Source organism: Arvicanthis niloticus, chromosome 2 (genome assembly GCF_011762505.2).
Source record: "Arvicanthis niloticus isolate mArvNil1 chromosome 2, mArvNil1.pat.X, whole genome shotgun sequence".
NCBI classification, from domain to species: Eukaryota; Metazoa; Chordata; class Mammalia; order Rodentia; family Muridae; genus Arvicanthis; species Arvicanthis niloticus.
In genome coordinates, this window is record NC_047659.1 from 138,038,508 (window position 1) to 138,049,456 (window position 10,949).

The 10,949-nt window shown below is 45.6% G+C and overlaps 1 pseudogene; it reads right to left on the minus strand.

Moving 5' to 3' along the window:
* Nucleotides 1-728: 728 nt before the first annotated feature.
* Nucleotides 729-1,434, minus strand: LOC117704555 (ATP synthase F(0) complex subunit C1, mitochondrial pseudogene; annotated as a pseudogene).
* Between the last annotated feature and the right edge of the window lie 9,515 nt (nt 1,435-10,949).

Below are 10,949 nucleotides of genomic sequence, written 5' to 3' on the forward strand. Positions count from 1 at the left end.
CTGTTCTCCTCCCTCCTCCCTTTCAACAAATCGCAGGCCAGCTGTGTTAATATCATTATTTCTTTAAAAACAACTTCTCCCAGGCATGTTTTAACACATACTTCAGGGGAAAGCGTGGTAATTTTTAATTTATGCAGCATCTATTTTTTGTTTGTTTTATGGTAGAAACGTGAAAGCCACATATATAAATATTCGGCTAATATTTCTTAACCTTTGTGTTTGCACCCAAGAGAATATTTTTTTTTCTGAAATGAATTTTTTTTTTTTTAAAAGAAAGTCAAGTGTTGTGAGTATAACTCTTGCTTTCCTGGTTTCATTTTTCAAACCTGAAAGCATTATTTATATGAATGCCTGAAGTATTTCCTGTTGAGAGGGCACCTGGGTTTTGTTTGTTTGTTTGTCTGTTTGTTTGCATAATGGCCTAGGTCTCAATAGTCACATCCTTCAGGCCAGAATTCATTTTGTTTGGAACCTAAAGAAGACCCTTCCATTTCTTAGTTAAATGGCTGTGCCTCCCACTCTGGCTCATCCCAGCTCTACGATCGATTGCTTTTCTCTTACCGAGGCATAGTTGTTCAATCTATAGTTTGTGGATGTGTGTATCGGGTGGGTTCATGTGCATAAGTGTGCAGGTATGTTGAAGCTAGGGTGTTGCTATGTCATCTACCTAGTGTTAAGACTGGCATGGAGTCGGAGCAGCTGAGATACTGAGATGCCCCCATGGAACGTCACATGGCAAAGAGGATGAGGAAGGTGACCATCAAACAGAAGAGCCCCATGGCCTCCGACAGGGCAAAGCCCAGAATGGCATAGGAGAAGACCCCTTGAGAGACGGGTTGCTGGCACACTAATAATCAAACAGTGTTCCAATGTGAGCCCTTGATCTAGCCACACCCACTGTGGTGGCCTCAGCACCAGTAAACCTGGCCGCTGGGTCAGTGTCCCCAGAAATAACACTGGTCTAGAATTCCTGTCTGGCCACTAGGAGAGAGGAGCTGCCACAGGGAGTCTGTTTAGATGAGGCCTCTGGACTACTCAGGAGTGAGTCAGACACAGGTCTGATTAGACCCCTCATACAGGAGTGGATCGGAATCGGAGAAACAGTGCCTTGGTGGTCTGCATCTTTCAATCTCCTAACTTTAGCTCTTGGTTTCAGCTCTCAGCCTGCCCACCCTTGTGTCCCATGCCTGACTTTTTAAGATGGGCTGTGGGTATCACAGTGAGGCCTGCAGGCTTGTGTGACTGTCTTCCCAGGCCACAACCGTGTTTTGACGTTAGCGGTCATGTTTACGTAAGTGATGAAGCCCACATATTTCTCATGCTCATATCTGCGTATTTACATGTTTGCCATGTTGATATAATCGTTGCCTGTGCCCTAGACCACTCGCCACCCGATGCTACCTGCCCTTGGGGGCTGGAGGTGAGGTAGCACAGAGTCAGTGACACAGACTCTGGGAGCAGCTGGGAAACACTGCAGCAAGCTCATCTGAGCACTGCTGCAGGCTCCCTTAATACCCTCCACCTGCGCCCCATTGGTCCCAAGAAAGCATCTCTTCTAAACAGCATCTCCTGATTGGCTGGCATTGTCTGCATCAGCAATCCTTGGTCTCTCAGGCAGTCCTCAATCAGGTCCTCCTGCAGGAGAAGCTTTTGTGGCTGCGCGGTCCCCAGCATTGACATAGAGGTGACCCCTCTCTTCCTGCTATGATAAATGGCTTCATTACGTGCTCCTTACTGTTTACCTGTCAGTGGACGCTCAGGGTGATACCTGCTATCACTTGAATATAGAACACCTCTCATAGGCTCCTCATTTGAATCCTGTATTCACAAATGCTGGTGTTATTTGGGGTTATTCTGGAAATGTAGAAGATGGGACAGAGTGGAGAAAATAGTCACCAAGAGTGGGTCCTTAGGGGACATAGTACCTCTGACCATTTCTTGTCTCTCACTGGCTTCCTAGTGAACCATGGTGTGAACTGCTCAGCCATGCCTTCACTGTCATGGTGGGCAAGACCCCTGGCAACTGACTAAATGATACTTTGCCGTCTTAATTAGTCTGTCAGGCACGTGTCACAATTCCATACCTCAGCTCCCGTGGGTGAACGGGATGAACCTTGTCATGCAGATCTCTCTCTCTGACATACTAATTTCATATTTTTTTGGTAGATTACTAGCTCATCATAAGAGTTTTGCATCATTAAGCTCACATCTGTTCCAGTATGTTTTTCCTGTGCTCTGACTTCTTGCAAAACAAAACCATTTATAAAGGTGCCTGTGTCAGTTGGTTTTAAGTGTCAACTGGCCAGAACCTAGACTTACCTTGTGGTGGTTTGAATATGCTTGGCTCAGGGAGTGGCACAATTAGGAGGAATGGCCTTGTTGGAGGATATGTGTCACTGTGGGTTTGGGCTTTGAAGCTCCACCCAGTGTGGAAGAGAAAGTCTGCTCCTGGCTTCCTTTGGATGAAGATGTAGAAGTCTCAGCTCCTGCAGCACCATGCCTGCCTGGACACTGTCATGCTTTCTACCACGATGATAATGGACTGAACCTCTGAACCTGTAAGCTAGCCTCAATTAAATGTTGTCTTTATAAGAGTTGCCTTGGTCATGGTGTCTCTTCACAGAAATGGGAACTCTAAGACAACCACCCCTGACCCCCAAAAAGGAAGGAAGCAAGAAACAGGAAGAGGAGGAGAAGGAGGAAGAAGAAGAGGAGGAAGAATGAGGAGGAGGTGGAGGAAGAGGAAGATGGGGAGGAGGAGGGGGAGGGGGAAGGGGAGGAGAAGAGAGGAGAAGAAAGGAGAAGAAAGGAAAGGAGAAGAAGAAGAAGAAGAAACCAAGTCCATTCTTTGTTGTCTATATACTCACTGGGGCATGGTCAAACTCCTAGCAGCCAGCCTCCAAAAGGAAAGCAAAAGCCAGTGTGACTGTGTGTAACGGGCAGGTGAGGACATCAGTTGGAAAAGTCAGTTGATATGTGAGTCTTGCAAACTCTTGCTTCGGGTAGGTGTGGGCACCCCAGAGGACCACCCAGTGTGCGGAATGCTGCCTTCACACCAGTGTGAAGACACCAGTCGCCACCTCCACTGTCTTAAGTTGCTGTTCAGCAGAGGGAGTGTTGTGACGTGTGTACAGGTGGGTGAAAGCGAACCTGCCATGGACCCAGAGGCCAGGGATTAATTTTAGTTCCCAACCTCTATGTTGCCTCAACCACAACCCTGTGATCCTGTGCTACAGGTGAAAGATACACGGAGCTGTCCAGCAGGGAACTGTCTTGCAGGCTGGCCTCCTAGAACTGAAAAGCGGGACAGCCCCATGCATGAAGTCAGGAGCTCCCTGGGGAATCTAGTAGGCTCTGTGTATGATATGACACAGAGGATGAAGAACATTTCATGGTGTTCCTGTTCTTCTCAAGGTGAGTGACACTCTGTTCAATCCCTCTTCTGCGCTAGCTCATCCCTTGTGGTGCCCCTAGGAGATAAGGACCTCTGTCAGCTCCCTCATTTCTTTCTTTTGTGGCTACTGAGGCACGGAGAGGTTACCTGGTTGCCATGGTAACTTGGTGGGCAGCAGTCGTTCTAGGTTGCCTTCTCTCCTGCTGTAATAACCACCACAACCAATAGCGACCTGAGGAAGAAAGAGTTTATTTCATCTTTGCATTTACAGTCCCTCATGAAGGACGTCAGTGCAGAAGCTCAAAGTAGGAACCGAACCCAGGGCCATGAGGGACGCGGCTTACTGGCTTGCTTTCCCAGGGCGTGTTCATATACAAGCCAGGCCCACTTGCTTCGGAGTGGCACCGCCCACCGTGGGCGGCACCCTCCCACAGCTATCATTAATCGAGAAACTGCTGCACAGACTGCCCTCAGGTCATTCTGAGGGAGGTAACTTCTCAGCTGAGGCTCCCTCTTCCCAGGTGTGTTCCCTGGTTTGTTTCTTGTTGAGAAACACCAATTGGAACAGTAGTTGACTGGGATTTCACCCAGGCACCTCGACCTGAGATGTGTTCCCCTCCTGCCCCCACAGCGCCCACGCTGTTCATGTCTCAGGGTCTGAGCTTTGCTATTTGCTAAGTGATGAGGAAGTTGTCGTGCAGGGCCCTGCTTCTTTTGAGTTTGTCCCACTGTCCTGCATGAATATGACCTTGCACTGGGCCACCAGTACTTTTCTCTGCACCCAGAATTCCCTCCTCTTGTAACAGCATTCTGATGCTTTCCAAAGCCATCTTGCCTTCATGAGTATGGGCAGTCAAAGTGTGCTGTCCGCATGGCAGAAGCCAAAGGACTCTTACAGATATCTGAGTGGGAAATGTCCCACCTAGATTCTTTTATTTTTTTTTTAATGATTTATTTATTTTATTTATGAGTACACTGTAGCTGTCTTCAGACACACCAGAAAAGGGCACTGGATCCCATTACAGATGGTTGTGAGCCAACATGTGGTTTCTGGGAATTGAACTCAGGACCTCTGGAAGAGTGGTCAGTGCTCTTAACCACTGAGCCATTTCTCCAGCCCCCCACCTAGATTCATATATTTGAACTTAGGGTCCCCAGTCAGTGGAACTTTTGAGGGAGATTATTGGAACTTCTAGGCAGTGCCTACTGGTGCGTTCCTGCTGTTACAGAATTCTGCCTTCTGGAACCATTAGCCAGGGTCAGCCCTTTCTTTCTTAACTTGCTTTTGCTCATGGTATTTTATCAGAACAAAATCAAAGTATCAATTCCAGAACCTCCTCATGCCATGGCGGGCTAACATGGGCAAACTACCAGTGATGGTTTGGATATGAAGAGTCCCCCAAAAGACACTTGTTGGGGACACTTAGTCCCCAGCTGGTGAGGCTGATCACCTCTGCCCTGAGCCTGCCATGATTGACTCCCGAGAGCTATGATCCAATCAATAGATGGATGGCTGATAGATTTGTGAAGGAAGAGGGATGGCTGGGAGGAAGGAGAGACGGCGTAAGTGAGGGCCTGGTTGGGGAGGAGTTCTCTGTGTGGATGTGAATATCTTTGCCCTTGGTCTCTCCCTCTGCGTCCTGGTCACAATGCAGTGAACAGACCTGTTACTATTTGGTTCTACCATGAAGCCAGCTGACCAGGAACCGCATTTCTGAATCCTCGAGTCAAAATAAACTTTCCTTTCTTTCCTAAGTAGTTTCCCTCAGGGTTTTGTAACAAAGTAACCCATCCATTCAGCCCAGGCGGTCAGCCTCTCGCTAGTACTGGCAGCACAGTGAACATGGTCCAAAGACAGTGGTTCTTGCTGTGTGCTCCACACGAGACTGTCTTGCTTTCTGTTATTTATTTATTGTGTGTGTGTGTGGGGGGGCCATTGGGGGCACATGCAAAGCATGGCATATGTGTAGAGCTCAGAGGACAACCTGCAGGGGACAGTTCTCTCCTTCAGGTCTCGGGGATGGGGTTCAGGTGGTGAGTCTTGGCAGTAAGTGATTTTAAGTGATTTTGGGTCATTTCACAGACCCAAACATCTGTCCTGCTTTCTGGCTCATATCTCCTGTAGCCTCCTCCTCTGGGCCCTTCCTTTCCTGTCCCGTATGCCCTTTTGTCCACTCTGTGTCTCTTTCTTTACCCAATATGACCCACTCTTGGCTTTCTTTTCTAAGTTTTTAAGACTTTGCCCACATTGTTTGCATAAGCACATGTGTATTATTGGCTAAGAGCTGCAGATGAGGAAGTGTGTATTTTTTTTTTTTTCCATCCTGAATTTGGGCTACCTCACTTAATGCTTTCCAGATCTGTGCATTTTCCTGAGTTAATTTTCTATGACTGCTGAATAATATTCCACTGTATATGTATGTATCGCATCTTCATAGCTGCTTGTCTGTTGATGGCCATCTGGGTTGATCCCATGTCCTTGCTGTACTGAATAGGGACACGGTAGCACTGGCTACCCAAGTGTCTCTGCGAGCATATGGAGTCCTTTGGGTTTATTCCCAGAAGGGGCCTCACTGGGTCATATGGTAGGTCGATTTTTAATGTCTGGAGGAACCGCGCCCCTGATTTCTGTAAGAACAGCTGTCCTCATTTGTATTTCCCTGGACATTATTGTGGTCCCGCCTCCTCTCTTCTATGTCAGCCTTGCTCTACTAACAAGCAGGTCTTCATCTGATTTCCTCGGTTAGTTTGTGCTTGTGGCATGATTCTGCTCTTCCTCTATTTAAGTCAAGTTGCTTTAAAGACAGATGTTGGAACATAGACAGATGAGATGCTCGTATACTTAAGACGTGGAAGGGTAGACCCTGGGCGCAAGCTCCACACGTGTGCTCCACACGCCTGGCTCTTTGGGAACCCCTTGTGGTTGACTTTCTGACTATACTCAGCAGTTTCAAATACTTTCCCTTTTCGCATTGTCCGCGCTGTTCCGGTTAAGATTAATGGCCGCACGGAAGTTGCTAGGCCTGGGTACTCTGCTGGAATAAGCTGAATTCGACTCTCTCCGCACCTCCGTTCTGCCCAAAGATGGCTTTAAATTTGATAGTTATCCGTGTCACCGGCAGCCCCTAAGATGACCTAGCAGTTCTGCTCTGAGCCTGAAGGAGATGAAGGTTGGAGGTCCCTAAAATGTGTCTCCATCATAGATGGACCTGGAGTCAGGGTCGCAAGCTAGCATTTTCAAACAAAGGGACTTGTCTGAATAAGGAAAGTGACTCACGGTTGAAGTCTTGAGAAGAAAAGGATGTTTTAAAGGCTAAGCCGCCGAATTTCACTCAAGTCGTAGAGGAAAGCCGTTGATGGGGATGGCGTCGCTAACAAAGAGAACGCTGATTTAAAGGACTATATTCTCAGCATAGTCGATTTTATCCGCAGCAAATCCGAGACACAGCGTTTTCTGGAAATAGGTCAAATTCTGAGTGTTTTGTATACATACCGTGCCTCACTAGAGGGCGCTATTTAGTTGTGTATTTAACATTTTCTTTTTTCTTTCTTTTCTTCTTCTTCTTTTTTTTTTTTTTTTTCAAAAATAATAATAAAAATGACGACGATGGCCCGGGCTATGAATTCTGATACAATTCTCGTTGAACATGTTATGAGAATTCCTCCCAGACACTGTTTTATTTTTCAGCTTCTATGTGTGAAATTCCATTTTAAGAAGTATAACATGACCCCGAATCCATCAGCATGTGTGAAGTCCCGCTGGCATGCTGGCATGACAGAGGCAAAAGACATAAGTCTAAATTACTGCAATCCCATAGGTCTTTGGGCTGTTGTTTCTCTATATGCATTACCGCTCAAAGGAAATACATTGTAAATATTAATTCTGTCTGCTTGTCTGCTTAGATCCTTTGTGAAGAGACAAAGAGAGGCCGTGTGGTCTGGGCACAAGCTTCTGTCCAGTTTTCCAGGGACTTTTGTCATCTGAAATCATTTCCAGGACAGTCTTTCAATTTGCTTTTCAGGAGGCTGAGTGTGACGCTCATACTGCGGGCACAGTAACTCTGACTTTCCTCCCAACCGCAGTGATCATCAGTCTAGCTAATAATCACAAAGCCTCTTTGGCTTTCTCTTTAGACCCAACTCAGACCATGCCGTGTGAAACACCATTTTAAAAACTGTACCAAGGGCTGAGGAGACGGCTCAGTGGTTAGGAGCTCTTCCTGAGGTCCTGAGTTCAATTCCCAGCAACCACATGGTGGCTCACAACCATCGGTAATGGGATCCGATGCCCTCTTCTGCTGTGTCTGAAGAGAGCTACAGAGTACTCATATAAATAAAATGAATAAATCTTTAAAAAAAAAAAAAAAAAAAAAAACCAACTCTACCAAGCTGCACTACCTCAAAAAAAAAAAAAAAAAAAAAAAAAAAAAAAAAAAAAAAAAAAAGCAAATTATAATCTCCCTACTGCCAGAAAAGAAAATGACTCAAATCAAATCAAAGGCTTTTCTTTTCTGCTTCCTCCCTCTCTTCTTTCTTCTCTTTCTTTCTTTATTTCTTTTCTTTCTTTCTTTCTTTCTTTCTTTTTTGGAGGCAAGGTCTCTCTACATAGCTCTGGATGCTGTCCTGGAACTCACTCTGTAGACCAGGCTGGCCTCGAACTCAGCCTGCCTCTGCCTCCCAAGTGATGGGATTAAAGGCGTGCGCCACCACACCTGGCAACTCGTCTTAATTTAACTCGTCTTACTGAGTTCCGTATCATTTAATCTGTTACAGTTTAAAGCTCAGGTTTCCTATGATAGCAACATGGCAGACGTGTGAGATTTAGGTCCCTAATCATTAAGAAACAGATTTCTATGTTGTGTAAAAGTCTTCGTCATAGTATGCTTGAGAAATCTTTTCCAAAAATCATTTATTTATTTATTTTTGTAAGTACCCATGTAACACATGGACAGATGTTTCGACAAAATTCAAGCAACAAACATTTAATCAATGACTTTTTTTTTGTATATAACGTCTGTGTGCTGTTGTGCAGTATTTAGCTCTGTCCCTCAGAGCTGTCCCCTTTGTCGGGACAGGGTCTCTCATTGGAACCTGGTTTCCTTGTAAGTTTAGGGAGCAGCGAGCTTTGGGATGCTTCTGTCTCTGCCTTTCTAGCGCTGGGAGCCTGCTTTTTTATAATAGGTGTGTGAATGGAACTCAGGTCCCTGTGCCTGTGTGGCAAACACTTTATCCACTGAGCTCTTTTATTTCAAGCCACAGAAGCTAATAGATTCGACTCCTCTTTTTAGCTAAACAAACGAAATTTATGACAGCAAAACCACTGATCACCATTTGGTTAAAAACTGCAAGATGAGGGGCTGGAGAGAAGGTTTGGAGGTTTTGGAAAAGAGAGGCCCTTTTCCAGAGCACCTGGGTTCATTTCCCAGCATCCTAGCGATCTGCTGAACTGACTCTCTCTCTCTGCCGCCCTCTTCTGGCCTTGGTAGGCACTACACACATGTATAACATTCAAACTCATAAAATAAAAATAAATATTGAGATATAGAAATAAAAGCACCAAGGGCCGAAGAGATGGCTCAGTCAGGAAACTGCTCAGAATACAAGCATGAGGACCCGAGTTCAGTCCCAAAGGTTGGGTGTGGTGTCACAGCCTGTGATCCTAGCTGGAGAGGTGGAGACAGCAGGATAACTATCTGGTGCTCTCTGGTTAATCAGCTCAGCCTACTCGTGTGCTCCAGACTAAAGAGAGAATGTACGTCCAAACCCAGGTACGTGGTACCTGGGAACAGCACCTGTGGTTGACCTCTGCCCTGCACACATGTGCTGTTCCACATGAATGTATGCTCACATGCACACATGTACACATACAACAAGCACCCACTGAAGTGCATGCAAATGGTAAAACAGTCGGAAAACCGAACCAAACCAAAACAACCCCACTGGAAAAAGTCCCATTAATCTGATTTTCCCAGAGAACCAGGGCTGCACTTTTGATGTTTCTTGTATATCTTTCTCCATACCTATGGTTTGCCAGCAGGGCCAACATACGTCAGAGTCTATAGTATGACTGACTCTGCTGTCGAGGGTGGGGATTGAGGCTCCTCCCACCATCCTCAGCGCCTGATTGGCCGAGCCCTAATTACCAACAGGGAAACTGCAAGTCCTCCAGGACCGTAATTGACCTGTCTTTATCCCATCTCATTGGTGGTCACAGGTGTGCACACCACCATGCCTTTTCCCCCCTTCTGGAGTACACATTTGTCCGGTCTCCATAGAAGAGTTCTAACATCAAACTTGAGTGTACATATCCATATCAAAACATGGAAACACGTTCCCACTTGTCTACATTTGTCAAGATGTTAATCAACATGCTTCTCCCCCGGAAACTCTGCTATCCCTATGCAGAAGGATGGGAAGGGGTGGGTCAAAAGATTCTGATCGACAAACAAGTTTCTATTCATTTTTAAAACCCTATTTATTCCTTTAGAAAGAATTTAGCTTCTACTTTTACTTTTGATGTTTTTCTAAAGTTTTTTTTAAAAAACATATTGCATTTATTTATTTATGTGTGCGTGTTTGTGTGTATTCGTGGCTGCACATGGCACGTGTGTAGAGGTCAGAGAACAGTTTTGGGGAATCAGTTCTTTCCTTCTACCCTGTGGGTTTTGGGGGATTAAATTCAGATCTTTAGGCGAGATTTCTCTTGGTGTTTTAAGAACCAGAGGGTGGCGATCATATTTGTTTGAGAATGTTCATCTTACATTCTGGGTAAAATCATCCCTGTTCCAACAATAAGGGATTGTCCTGGCTAGTTTTATGTCAATGGACACAAGGCTAGTCATCAGAGAGGAGGGAGCCTCAGTTGAGAAAATGCGTCCATAAAATCAGTCTGTAAGCAAGCCTGCGGGCCATTCTCTTAACTAGTGATGGGTGTGGATGCATTTAGCTTGTTTCCTGTGGGAGGAAAGTAGGCCGAGCAAGCCATATAGAGCAAGTCAGTGAGCAGCACTCCTCCAGGGCTTCTGCATCAGCTCCTGCCTCCAGATTTCTGGCCTTTTAAAGTTCCTGTCCTGATTTCCTTTGGTGGTGAACAGTGATGTGGGGGAGTAGGCCTGATACACCCTTTCTTCTACAAGTTGCAGGTCATGATGCTAGCAATAGCTAACTGAGTCAGAGATCAAATGTTTCCCAAGTATATCCAGAAAGATACAGAGGACAAATAGACTTTTTTTTTTTTTTTTTTTTTTTCCTCCCTTTTCCCTAACGGGAGATGGCTAAAAAGCCTCAGGTTCTGCCATACATTTTAAATAAAAAATTTAGCCAACTCTATTTTAATCTTTTAAAATTTGCTTTTTTTTTTCTTTTTTTTGCATGTTTTCTGAAGCTTGACTGTTATACCGTGTTCTGAGTCGTTGTCATCTACCACAGAAAGCAGAGGGTCACCTTTCCAGCCTCCCTCACAGCTAGGACATAAGCACTGTGGGACACATACTACAGGCTGGTGCTGGGTTTGAGTACAGAAGCGTAGGCTCCACCTCAGTAAGTGAGCGTGGGT